This window comes from Falco peregrinus, chromosome 11, assembly GCF_023634155.1.
Source record: "Falco peregrinus isolate bFalPer1 chromosome 11, bFalPer1.pri, whole genome shotgun sequence".
In the NCBI taxonomy this organism is placed as follows: Eukaryota; Metazoa; Chordata; class Aves; order Falconiformes; family Falconidae; genus Falco; species Falco peregrinus.
In genome coordinates, this window is record NC_073731.1 from 8373429 (window position 1) to 8385428 (window position 12000).

At 40.2% G+C, this 12000-nt stretch overlaps 1 protein-coding gene across 3 annotated transcripts in view; it reads left to right on the forward strand.

The window, feature by feature from the left end:
• MACROD2 (mono-ADP ribosylhydrolase 2) overlaps nt 1–12000 on the forward strand; it is an 892420-nt gene that overhangs the window by 691361 nt on the left and 189059 nt on the right. The window lies entirely within an intron of this gene.

Below are 12000 nucleotides of genomic sequence, written 5' to 3' on the forward strand. Positions count from 1 at the left end.
ACCAAATATTTAATCATTGAATTCTCATTAGTGAGCAGATATCATGAAAAATCTCACATTTCTTTAAGAGAAGGGGAGAATAAGGGGTGTGTGAGTCTAGAAATCCCAGTGAAATAAATTCCTTTAAAAAAAAAAAGAAATATTCTTCTGTAATTCTAATGAATGGACTTCTCAAATGTCACCTACATTTTTTGTAGGTATTCAAGATTAATTGTTTTTAACCCAATCTTTTTTTTTCTCCTTGCAAATATTAATGTTTCTTTTGTTCGGGTAATCAGGTGACAAATACATGCCCATTGTTATCTCCATGTTAACTTGAATGTTGTACCATAATTGAACTCTTTCTTTAACCTTATCACATGAAGAACTTAAGTGAATTGATGATCTGTTATATTTTTGTAATCCATTACTTATCTTTCATTGCTTAGGAGGTAGAATACACCCACTGAACTCAACTCACCTAGAGGATTTATAAAATACTAGTACTCCCAAAATTGCTAGTTTAGTCTATTTAGATTCCCAGTTATGCGGACATACTTATTTTGCATTCAACTCATCCTACTGTCCAACCATTTTTATGCCACTCCGCTACGCTGTTGCAAAGAATCTAATTCACAAGTTTTTTTGCAGCAGGGAGTGTAGGCTGACTCCAGCTCTGTTGATTCCAATGGGAGTTGTGTCATTGGCTCCTGTAGGTCAGGATTTACTTTGCTGTTTTTGTTGTCTTGACAAATAGCATCCTGTGTTGTTGAACCCCTGATTACCAGTGTAATCTCAATAACAGTATACCGATATGTAGAAATGTATACAATTTTGTTGTACATGTAAGGTCGTAACTTATATCTGCTATGCTGATATGAGGACACCTGCCCCATGATGGTAAATTATGTCTCTGATTTGTGGTTTTTGGTATAGCAGCAATTGCTAAAATGCTTTTGTCTTACGCTGCTTATCGTAAACAGACTTTAGTGTATTGAGGGTTCCTGACATTCATCCTGTGTTCAGTGTGTCTTATACCTGGATTTTATTTTCACACATTAGGTGATAGCTTGCCTTTTAAATTATTTTAAAAAATCACAAAGGAGAAAAGGGGTTTTTTTGTGTTTACATTTGTATTAATTCATCTCTGGAGTGTGAGAGAGGTTTCCTTTCTTGTGCTGCGTTGTGACTGAGGTGGGATATGAGTCCCTGTTGAGGCAGCTGCTTAACAGTCATCCTTAAAACCATAGGTAATGCTGTCAGTTTTTCAGAATACTTCCTCCTCTTCCACAGCACTGCTGTGTTTTTACTCCTACAAATCCTTCCTGTTTCTTCAGCTCCCAGTGCTTAACGCCAGTGCCTCCACAAAATACAATTTTCAAATCCATGCAGCTACATTATTTTTCTCTTATTTTTATTTTACTTACCACAACTCTCCACATCTTACTTAGGGTTAGTGGAGAAAGTCAAGCAGTGGGATTGGGGGCGCTTTTTTAAAAATTATTTTACTTTTCCCCATCATCTGTCTGTCTCCAACCACTTCGAATCTGGCTGCAGAATATTTCTCTAGAGCTTTGATTTAATCTGGTAATGTAGGTTTATGGAGAGCTATGCCTATCCTCCCATAGCTGCAGGGGAGAAAGAAGTACCAGCCAAGCCGTGCTCTTGGTGCTGCAGAGCTGCACGTGCCCTTCCAAGGGTTCATGGGCAATTACAGTTGTGATGCGAGATTGCAGATTCTGACTTAAAGAGAATCAGGGGATTGATTTTGGTAGCTAAAGCTTTCTAAAAGCATCCTGGGACTTTTAATAGAGCATTGTAGGTAAACTGTAAGGGTTGGTGTGTTGTAGGCTATTACATTCTGGCTATTTAAATTGGTTCTATCTGTCTTAGGCTGTGAACACACGGAACAGCTATGGCGCATTTGAATTGCCTTCCTGGATCAGGGTCTTGCTTGCAGGGCAATGTTACCACTGTTCTTGTTTTTAATCCAAAAGAGGTTAGGTCTGGATAGACAGACTGGGTTTGTGCTGGAAATCTAGTCCGTCTCCTTCTGTGTTTTAACAAATCCTTTTCCTGGCATGTCTTTTTATTACGACAATCAAACATTATAAACCTGTTCTGATTCAATCATGTTCAGCTTCTCTCTGTTTGCACTGTCTCTTCTATTTGCAAGTTTGCACTTGCCTAACGTCACTCGCAATCGCAAGCAGGCCCATGCGGCCTCAGCACTCATATACCTCCTGAATCCACACGTTCCCAGTAGCACTCATCTATGCAATAGTCATGATTGGATGCCAGGACATATCCTAGGAGATGCTCTCAGGCTCCCAAAGCCTTTCAGTTTACATTATTAATGGCTGGGTTGTGGTTTGGGATGCTCATAACCAACGGAGATCATGCAGGTCCCAATTATTTTTGCACTTCTCTCACGAATTCCCATTTACCACTCTAACTCAGGTATTTCTAAAGAGAAACAGAAGCATAGGAGCAGTTTTCTGACCCTTGACAGATATTTGAAGGAGGGGAAAGACTTAACAAAGCTTTATATTGGCAAGTGCTAAATGAGAATTAATTAATTGGAAGCAGTGCTTTAGAAAGGGATATTTTTAATGCCTTATCACTTTATATGTTTTTTTGAGTCACAGGCTGAAATCACACCATCCTACATTTTGCTTAGTTCTAACTTTATGAAAATGAAATGTCAAATTGAAAAGAGATTCCACCACCACCACCACCACTTTCCTTCCTTATCCTTCCCACCCCTCTTCTGTGTTTTCAGGGAATAGATTGTGTCACTTTTTCTTTTCTTTTCTTTTTTTTTTTTTTTATTAAAAAGCTTTGTTTCTTTTAGTGAGTCTGACTGTTACTGCCTTTGTGTATTACAGTATCCTACAGGAAATGTGTAATTGATTGTTAAAATAGCAGTGAACAAGAAATTGTTCAGAGTCAATTTATTCACATGGAAATAGTTTTTGTCCCTACCCTTTGTTTCACAGGATCTGCTTTTTGCTTTATGCCTGATGTTATGTCAGACAAGTGCTTGTGTACTGGATAGATGTAATCAGAGATCAGATCTGTCATCTCACAGCACTATTTTTTATATTCACAGAGAGCACTTGTACTTGTTTTGTGAAAATACTGTGCCTGCTCTAAAGATACTCAGACTGCTTCATGGTTTTATATCAGCTGCAGGTTTCTTTTGGCTGCTACAAACCATGGAAATTGAAATAAGTACTTCTGTTAATTGACAAGCTGTGATAATACAAGCTGAAAGTGCCTTGCATTATGCTGTCCACCACAGCCAATGTCTGCTTCTCTACTTCCTTGTAAAAATTGCCCACTCCATTATACCTAGGCACCTGTAACTATCGGATTACAGTAAATTCATTTGTTTGCTGATTTGTATGTTTGGACTGGCAAGGAATTTAAGTGGTACCATGTCATAAATAGGGACTTACTCCCTTGTGGAAGTGCCTGGATATCTGGGTTTTTAATGCAGATCACCCTTCCCATTCTGCTTGCCATTGTGTAAATAGGATAGGTGTTTCCCAGGTGTGTTCAAATGAAGTTTCCCCCTAGCCTGGCACTGATGGATGGATGAAGTGGGTCATCACCAGTTCACTACTTTTTTAGGGAGAGGAGGAGTGTGTGTCACAGGTGTCATTTGCAGCGTGGAGGGTGAATTTGGCTCCAGCCTGGCCCCAGCAGGGTGCCTGCTACACACTCCAGCATTTGGGAGGAAAGAAACTTGCCTGAGCTCAGCAGGAGCCCTTGTTCCTCTAAAAGGCCAAATACCGCTGCTGGGGAGGACGGAGGTTCCTGGCTCTGTTTTGGCTGCTGTCACAGCTCAGCAGGTTCCCTTGGGTGCCTATCAGTAGTGCAGGGAGCCCTACTCCTTCCCATCAGTATGTGCTGCTTAGGACAAAACCAGAGGGGATTATGACATGGCAGTGTGCTGCACACAAGCACGTTTCCAGTACTGTCTTCACCTCTAAAGAACATGGAAGAAAGTGGCATCACGCAGACTTTGTTAACAAAAAAAAAACCCAACAAACCCAACCAACTGAAAAAGTTTTCAGGATCTGACATATCTGTAGTTCAGTGTGGCAAAGCATTTTAGCATCTCTTGTGAAGTGCTGGCTGCTCTCAATTCTCACTTACTTTAATGGACATTCAAGGCACTTAGCACTTTGCGGGGGGCATTCAGCACTGTTTAGAATTGGTCCCTTCTTAGGTTCACTTATGAAATAGCCAGCTCTGCAAAGCAGAATAGAAGTTTATTTTGACAACCCGCTGTGATGTATGGGTGCAATTACTGAAGTCTCCAGACTTGTGTTGGTTCTGGAAATTTGGGGGGCGATAATAGAAGCATAATCTAAAACAAGGAATTCTCCTTTATTTTACATTTCTTCTAGGCAAAAAAGCAAATATAGGAAGGAAAGGAATTAATGGAGACAATAACTCATATCGGTTTTGCTTGTTCATGTATGTTACATTACTCTGCCACGCTTACTCACTTTTTCTCATCATTCTTCCGCAGCTTGCAGCTCTCCCTTCTCTTATCATAATTTTACATCAACGTAGCTTTTTGGATTTTGTAGGATCCACTCCTAATTTAATCTAATGCCAACAACATGGATGTTGGAGATGTAATTCACACCATCAAATTTTACTGGGCATTTCTTTAAGAGCTGCACCTGCTTTCTCTAGGCTGTATTTAGTGGAATTTTTCCTTTCATGTTTAATTCATATTCCTTCTGGGAAAATATTTTGTGAGCTAACAATTGAAGTTGGGGATGTGGGAACTTAGTACAGCTTGAAGTTCTGTAATGCAGATAAAACATTTTTGAAACGTTTTGGATATCGCAAAATGAGTTTTGAATTATGTGAATTTCTCCCTCTGCTCTTTCTCATTATTAAATCCATGTTCCTTTTCATTTTGTTTCCATTAAAAGCATATATTTTTCTGCCCCAGGGAAGGGAACAAAAAAAACCAACCACCAACCAACCTCAAAAACCAAAACCATAAAAAAGTCACCAAGAAAACCCCCATGAACATGTAAGCTTTAAAACTTATCCTTCTATTCTGGAACAATGCTCGATCACTGGCCCTTCCCTCTTTACATGAGAGAAAGGAAGAAATTTTTTTCTTCTGAAGTAATCTGCCATTTACAATGTACAGCACAAAAAGTGCTTAACTGCGTGCTCAGAGATGTATCAGTGAACAGAGAGCGTTCAAAAAAGTGTGTGATTTGTGGCTTTGAGGGTTGCCTGACGAGCATATGTTGTTACCTGAGGTTAATGTAATGTAGTTGAGACAATGCTGCTTTTTTTTTTTTCTTTCTGTGGCTCTACATTAAAAAACAGGTCATGCTTATTGTCAGCAATATTGGAGAAGCTTCCTCTCTATTATTGATACAGAGCAGTACAGACAGTTAGATGTCCAAAGGTATGTGGGATTAGGAACCAAGCTATCTATACTTAGAAATACTATTTGTTTTCTCACTACGTAGTTTTTCATCTTTCCATTTTTCAAGAGCAGTTAAACCCTGGGAACAACAATATAGTTGTTATTGGGCATGAAACAAGATTCTAAGACCGCGTATTTAGAGCTCAGTCTTGAAGGGGCAGCAAATGATAACAGAAGTGTCATGGGCAGTGCATGGGGCAGTGACTCCAGCAGGCTGAGGTCCTTTCTGGCTCTCTCCCAGATTTGTTGGGGTTTCTAAATCAGATAATCACTCTTTAAAATGGGGAAACAGTGTAGACTTACACAAACCAAAGCTGGTCAAATCCCTTTCATCTCTCCAACAGTGTTGTGTTGATTGTCCATTGGAAAACTGGGATACATGAAGTTTCAAGTCTCTTTTTCTAGAAGCCTCCAAGGCAATATTTGACAGCCTTTTTTGTCTTTCATGGGAATGAGTGGGAAGTTCTCTGCAGCACGTGTAATGCAATGGGTTGGTGATTTGGACTGCTACAGTGGGCCAAACCTCTTTTTTGATCCCTTATCAGTACCACAAAGCTACCAGACTTCTGTAGATAGATCTAAGAAAAAAACATGAGCTAAGTAAACTTCTCATTGGATTGCCTAAACTCCTAAAGTACCTAAAACTCCTATAAGTATGAGGTCTATAACAGAGGAAAAGTTGTTTTTAGAAATTCACTTTGCAATTTGTTATCAATATTATACTCCTATATGGCTATAGCTTTTGCAAGGTCTTGTGTCAAAAGTGATAAATGCTCAAACTGCCGGTAGCAATAGCAATCTATGTCTGGTATTGTATTCCTGCTCAGCTAAATTCCTGTGTGGAGCATGTACTTCTTGGTGGGAAACAAAATTCAGAGGGTGAATTTTATTTCAGGACAATTTTTTGTTTTCTTGTGTGGAAGGGAACAGTCTGTGGTACCTTTTAAAGAGCTCATTGCAGTAAAGCCAAGAAAGAAAAAAAAAAACAAACAAAAAAAACCTAACACAAAACAACCAGGAACAAATTGCTCAACCTATGGCTGGACTGGTACAAGCAATCTATGCAAGATTTCTCCAGGGAAAAGATCTTGGGACTTGTGCTGCTGAGAAATGTGGCATGCACTGGTGAACTGAAAATTGTTGAAGAGCAGAACCTGGACTGGGCTTAAGACAAAAACAGATCCCAGAGAATTCTGCTGGGCCTGTAATTCTTCTCTTCAGCCTGCATCTGTCTCTGTAGTGTTTCTCTGTTAGAAATGAATATTCTGCTGGGTTTGTGAAGCTTTTACAACCGAGCCTGTTATGGGAAAAACATGGTCATTTTTTGATTTAACTTCTAGTCTACCACAGCACTACTCAGCTACTTGGACTTTGGCTTATCCATATGTCCCACTTTCTCAATATTTAAGTTATAAATTAATAGTTTAGCTATTAAAAGCCTTTGTCAGAGGTTCTATCTTGGAGTCCCAACCAGATGAGGAGCAGCAGCTTTGTGGCTTTATTGAAAATCACCTATTTATGAAAACTACATGAATCCTTTGGTTCATCTTGCAGTTGATTCCAGATGGATTTTTTTTTTCAAATATCAGTACTACGCTACCTTTCTGTTTTCACATGTTATTGTTGTTCACTTCCATAACTGTAACGCTGTCAGTAGCTCTTGTGCTCACTTGATGCCTTGCTCAGAAATTAGGTGTTTCTTCTCCTAGAGGAGGCACGCAACTGGAATGAACTTGTGCAAATTGTGTCTCTGATATGCTTTTGATCATCTGGAATTTGTCACAAAACAGGTGAAAAGTGGCAACTAACGGTAAAGGGCTAATGGTTTGGTTTGGCAGAGTAGCACAGTATTTCCTTGCTGCCTGGGCTGACAACGGCTAGCTGCTCTTGAAGCTGTGAGTTGCTGGGAGACTTATAGAATGGTTTGGGTTGGAAGGGACCTTAAAGATCACCTAGTTCCAGCCCCCCTGCCATGGGCAGGGACACCTTCCACCAGCCCAGGCTGCTCCCAGCCCCATCCAGCCTGGCCTTGAACGCTGCCAGGGATGGGGCAGCCACAGCTTCTCTGGGCAACCTGTGCCGGTGCCTCACCACCCTCACAGTAAAGAATTTCTTCCTAATATCTAATCTAAACCTACCCTCTTTCTGCTTAAAGCCATCACCCCTTGTCTTATCACTACAGGCTCTTGTCAAAAGTCCCTCTCCAGCTTTCCTGTAGGCCCCCTTTAGGTACTGGAAGGCTGCTATAAGAGAATCAGCTCTGGGCTCTTCAGGGGTGTTGGCAGGACGGGGTAGCCTGGATAAAGAAAAACTTGCATGGACATGTAAATCAAACACAGTCAGTGCATCCCCCTTTTAAATACCAGCAGCTGGTTTCTGCAGGCATGAGGACTGATGGAGTGGGAAGGCAGGACCATGGCTGGATGCCCACGGCACGTGCTCCGTGTTACAAATACAGTGCTGAACCACGGCTACCAGTGTGGGAGGAAGGTGGGGGCTTGATTCATCCTCAGCCTAGAAAAAATGCTTGCTCATTACCAAGTGCTGTAAATTAGATTTTTTCCCCACTGTTGGTTCACCCTCACCTCCTGTTAGATGTTTGCCCAAAACTGATTTTTCAGAACTCTTCCATGGGATGTCACCAGAAGAGGCAATCTCACAGAATTACCGGTAGGGTCATCTCTTTGAAAGCGGTATGTGGGCACAGCGTGTTGGTGTTCAGTAACATGCCAGAACATGTGCCAGACAGGATTTCATGTTCTAGACACATCCTGGAACGGGGAGCTTTTTTGTGTGGGTTTCTGGTTGGTTGGTTGTTGGGTTTTTTCCCCCCACCTCTAGTCTTTTGCCTGTGAGCTAAACAAGATATTCAGATTCTTTGGAGAATGAATCAAACACCACCCACTTCTCATGCTATTGAAAACATATTTCTGATTTTGCCATTCACTCTTCTGAAATACCAAACTATGTACACGGTTTGTGAGTGTGTGCAAGGCGTATCACTTGTTGAAAGCCTTATCCTCAGCTGCTTTAAGACTGACTGGATCATTGTTGTTCACCCTGTTCTCAGACTGTTTGAAGAAAATATCACTTTTATTTCTAATTAAAATGCCTGCAGATTAAATACTGTGAGCTTTTGAAAGACTTCCATAGGGATCTGTGCCATTTGCAGTAGATATTGTCAAAGGAAGTCAATGAGCAATGACAGCTATGCCATCTTGTATCTAATTGCCTGAAATACATTGCTCTGCCTTCACTTTCTCTGTGCATCTTTATGATTGAAGCACGTAAGGCTTAATGCATTAAGGGAATTTCTTTCAGGAAACCATTTCTCATAAGAATAAAGTACTACAATTCTGTATAGTTAGAAAACTGCACCAGTGCTGTCACCCCAATTATTTTTTGAGGGAGAGAGAACAATGGTTTTAAATTGTTGACAGGGTTTTTGTGTGTCTCATTCAGAAATCTGTTTAAAGCACATATGTAAGTGAGAGTGAGCTTGCTGTTATCCAAGCATGAGGTTGACTGTTCTTCAGTCTTTGCCTTAGCTCCTAAATAGTCACTTTTCCCAAAATAATTCTGTCTTCTTCGCTGGTCATTGCAATCTAAATTGCTGCCCCTCATCCTGTAATGAAGGGCCACTGCTACTTCTCTCCAGGGCCTCACATCATCCTGTGTGTAAGGCTGGAAAATTTTTAAAATAACAACTTTTTTTTTCTTCTTTTTAGCTAGCCACAGAACTGAAACTCTGGTCCAAACATAATCTCACATTTTGTTTCCAGCTATCTTTATTTTTTCTCTGCCTCTCCCAAATTCAGTTATGGCTTATTCTTACCTGTTTGGGATGCTGCTGTAAAGGTCATTGGCTTATCTCTTGTCTTGGCCATATTACTCCGTTTTTTGTGCTGCCTTTTTCTAGCACAACAGATGGATGTCTTCACTTCTGTGGCCTTTTTCCTTATGATTCCACGCTAAGAAGTCAGCTCCTCAGCTGGGCCAGCCTTTCTGTTATATTCTGAGAAAAGACCTTTTATGCATCTTGCAAATTATTCCCCTTGTTCTGCCTGAAAACATTTGTTAAAATTTGTTAAACCCTTGAAGTCCTTCCTTGAAATATCCTCTGGCATAATACTTGCAAAATAGTTGACATCTCTCTGCATCCATCTGTTATCTGTTATAATGAGGCTGTAAAATTCAGGGCTTTTCTTTTGGTGCTCATACAATATTTCTTAAGTGAGCCTTGGCCATGCCAGTGACCTCTGAAGTACTGCAGCAGCTATTGTTGTCAGGGACAGAGAGGCTGTTGACAACTGAAGGGGTTTCTGCCTGTGCATTATTGTCACAGCCTTTGCCATTAGCATCCCCTTTGTACATATTTTTAAATTACACTAGGGGGATGTTCCCAGATGGTGAGAAACCTCTGTATCTCCTTATGCTTTGCTGAAGTATATTATACATAACCTCCCTGGCAATCCAGAAAATACACCTCATAGGTAACCAGCTGTTCTTCATTCTAAGAACAAAAGGCTGAGTTTTGCTGCTGGAAGTGTAAAATCTCATCGTCATCTATGTGAGGCACAGTAGTCTGGTCTACTTTCTGCAATTCAGTGTAAGTCCTTGGAAGGAAGAGAAGGAAGAAGTGTATTCTTGCTGGATATTCATCATTAAGAAAACATTTTTAATTTTTTTTTTATGATTAGTTAGCAGCTGATGTGCCCTTTTTATAATAAGTAGGCGTTTGTCAGTTGCAGGTGACGCCAAAATCAAGGTGCTTACAGAGAGGTGGCAATTCGCTCAGATTCAGAAAACTATACGGCATGAAAACTGCTGATCTCTTTCTCTGAAATGTGACAATAGTGCCACCCATTTGTACAGTATGAACATAGGTCTTTTACTAGCAAGCGTTGCATCTGCATCTTGTCATTAATTCCTAATAGCACACATTCGAGGGAGTTTTGCATGAACAGTACAGTTCTTCTGAAGCATCCTGAGAACATCAGATTTACTTGGTAAGTGTGGGATAGCTAAGCTGGACATGCACTGGTTGTCCAAAGCATGCCCCTCAGCAGTGTACAGCACGCAGACAGTTGTCCTGTCCTTGTATTGCTGCGTCAAAGAAACCGTCATGAATTTAAAGTGAACTGAAACTGTATGTATTTGTTAAGACCTACTGCAGCCAATTGTTATAGTAGTTACTACAAGAAAAGAAATGAGGTCTTCAGTTGGTGTCTGAAATAAGTGCGGTGTGGTTGCACCATTCATGGCGTTTATGCTGCATGATCCCATGGTGACATTTGTTAGGGGCATGTTACAATGGCACTAGATTAGGCACAAAGCAACATCATTTACACAAAGGCATACGCAATTCCCTTTCCCATCTACCTTTCCTCTAGTCATAGATCCTTTGTGTTTATCTGTATGCCAATTTTTTCCGTCTCCTCACTCTCCTGTTTTTGTTTCCTCCATCATCTGTCATGGTGAAGTGCAGCCTATCATGTACAGGCTGGAAAACTTTTGAAAAATATTAGTAGATTTCTAGTCTAAGGCAGTCTGCCTCGTTGAGTAATGAGCTACCCCAACGGGCAGGGAGCGTGTTACTAGCAAAACCAACATGTATATCACTAGGATAAAAATAAGAAATCTTCTCTTGGCTAAACTTAAAAAGCTTAGCTGAACTCTGATTCCTTTGAAAACATGACATCTTTATCCACTGATTTTTGCAACATTCACTAAATGGTCAGGGTGGCTTCAGCTCTAGTTACCTCTCTGCTCCACTGTTTCTCGTCATTATTAGTTCTATGTAGCTGTTGGGTGTGTATTCTTTTCTAAGACTGAGCAGACTAATATCATCAGCCATAATTCTGTGGGTTTCTCCTGAAGCCATTACCCTAATTAAGATAATGATATTTAAAGCGAATGTTTATTTCATACTACTTTGTATGGCAAAATATAATTAGATGTTTGGCTGCGTATTTATATGGTTGAAAAGGATTTCATATTTTGAAAGAGGCTGTAAGTAAGTCTGAACAGTTTAACTCTTAGAGTGACTCTGAAACTTCAGGCAAGTGAAGTGTGAAGTCACAAGTCACAGAGTGAAAAAGACTGTCTTAATTTGCCTCCACTTGAGAAATTTTTTGTCCAGAGTGACAACTGTAACTTTAAATTTACAAAATTCTCAGAAGTCTTGTGTTAACCGTGCTGAGCTAATCTTGCAAATATTTATCTGCCTTATATCAGAATCTTAAATAAAGAACATTTTCTTATCATACTCTGCAGTGCAATGTGGGCTTTTCCCTGTAGGAGCTTGTTTGTGTTGCCCACGTAGACTCTTAAAGCCTGAGATACTGAGCACAAAAGGAGAGTGCAAGTGAATGAATTCAGTTGGCGATCTTGTGGCTCTAATCCTTCCTTTTCTATCTGAAATGGCAAGCTTTGGAAGTGTTGATATCTTACGGTCAAAGTTGCGTGAAAAAAGTTGCCTTCGTGTTTCATGCTGACATTTTAGGCTTCAGTTGATGCCATTTGTTTTGGTTTTTTTTCTTTTAGAC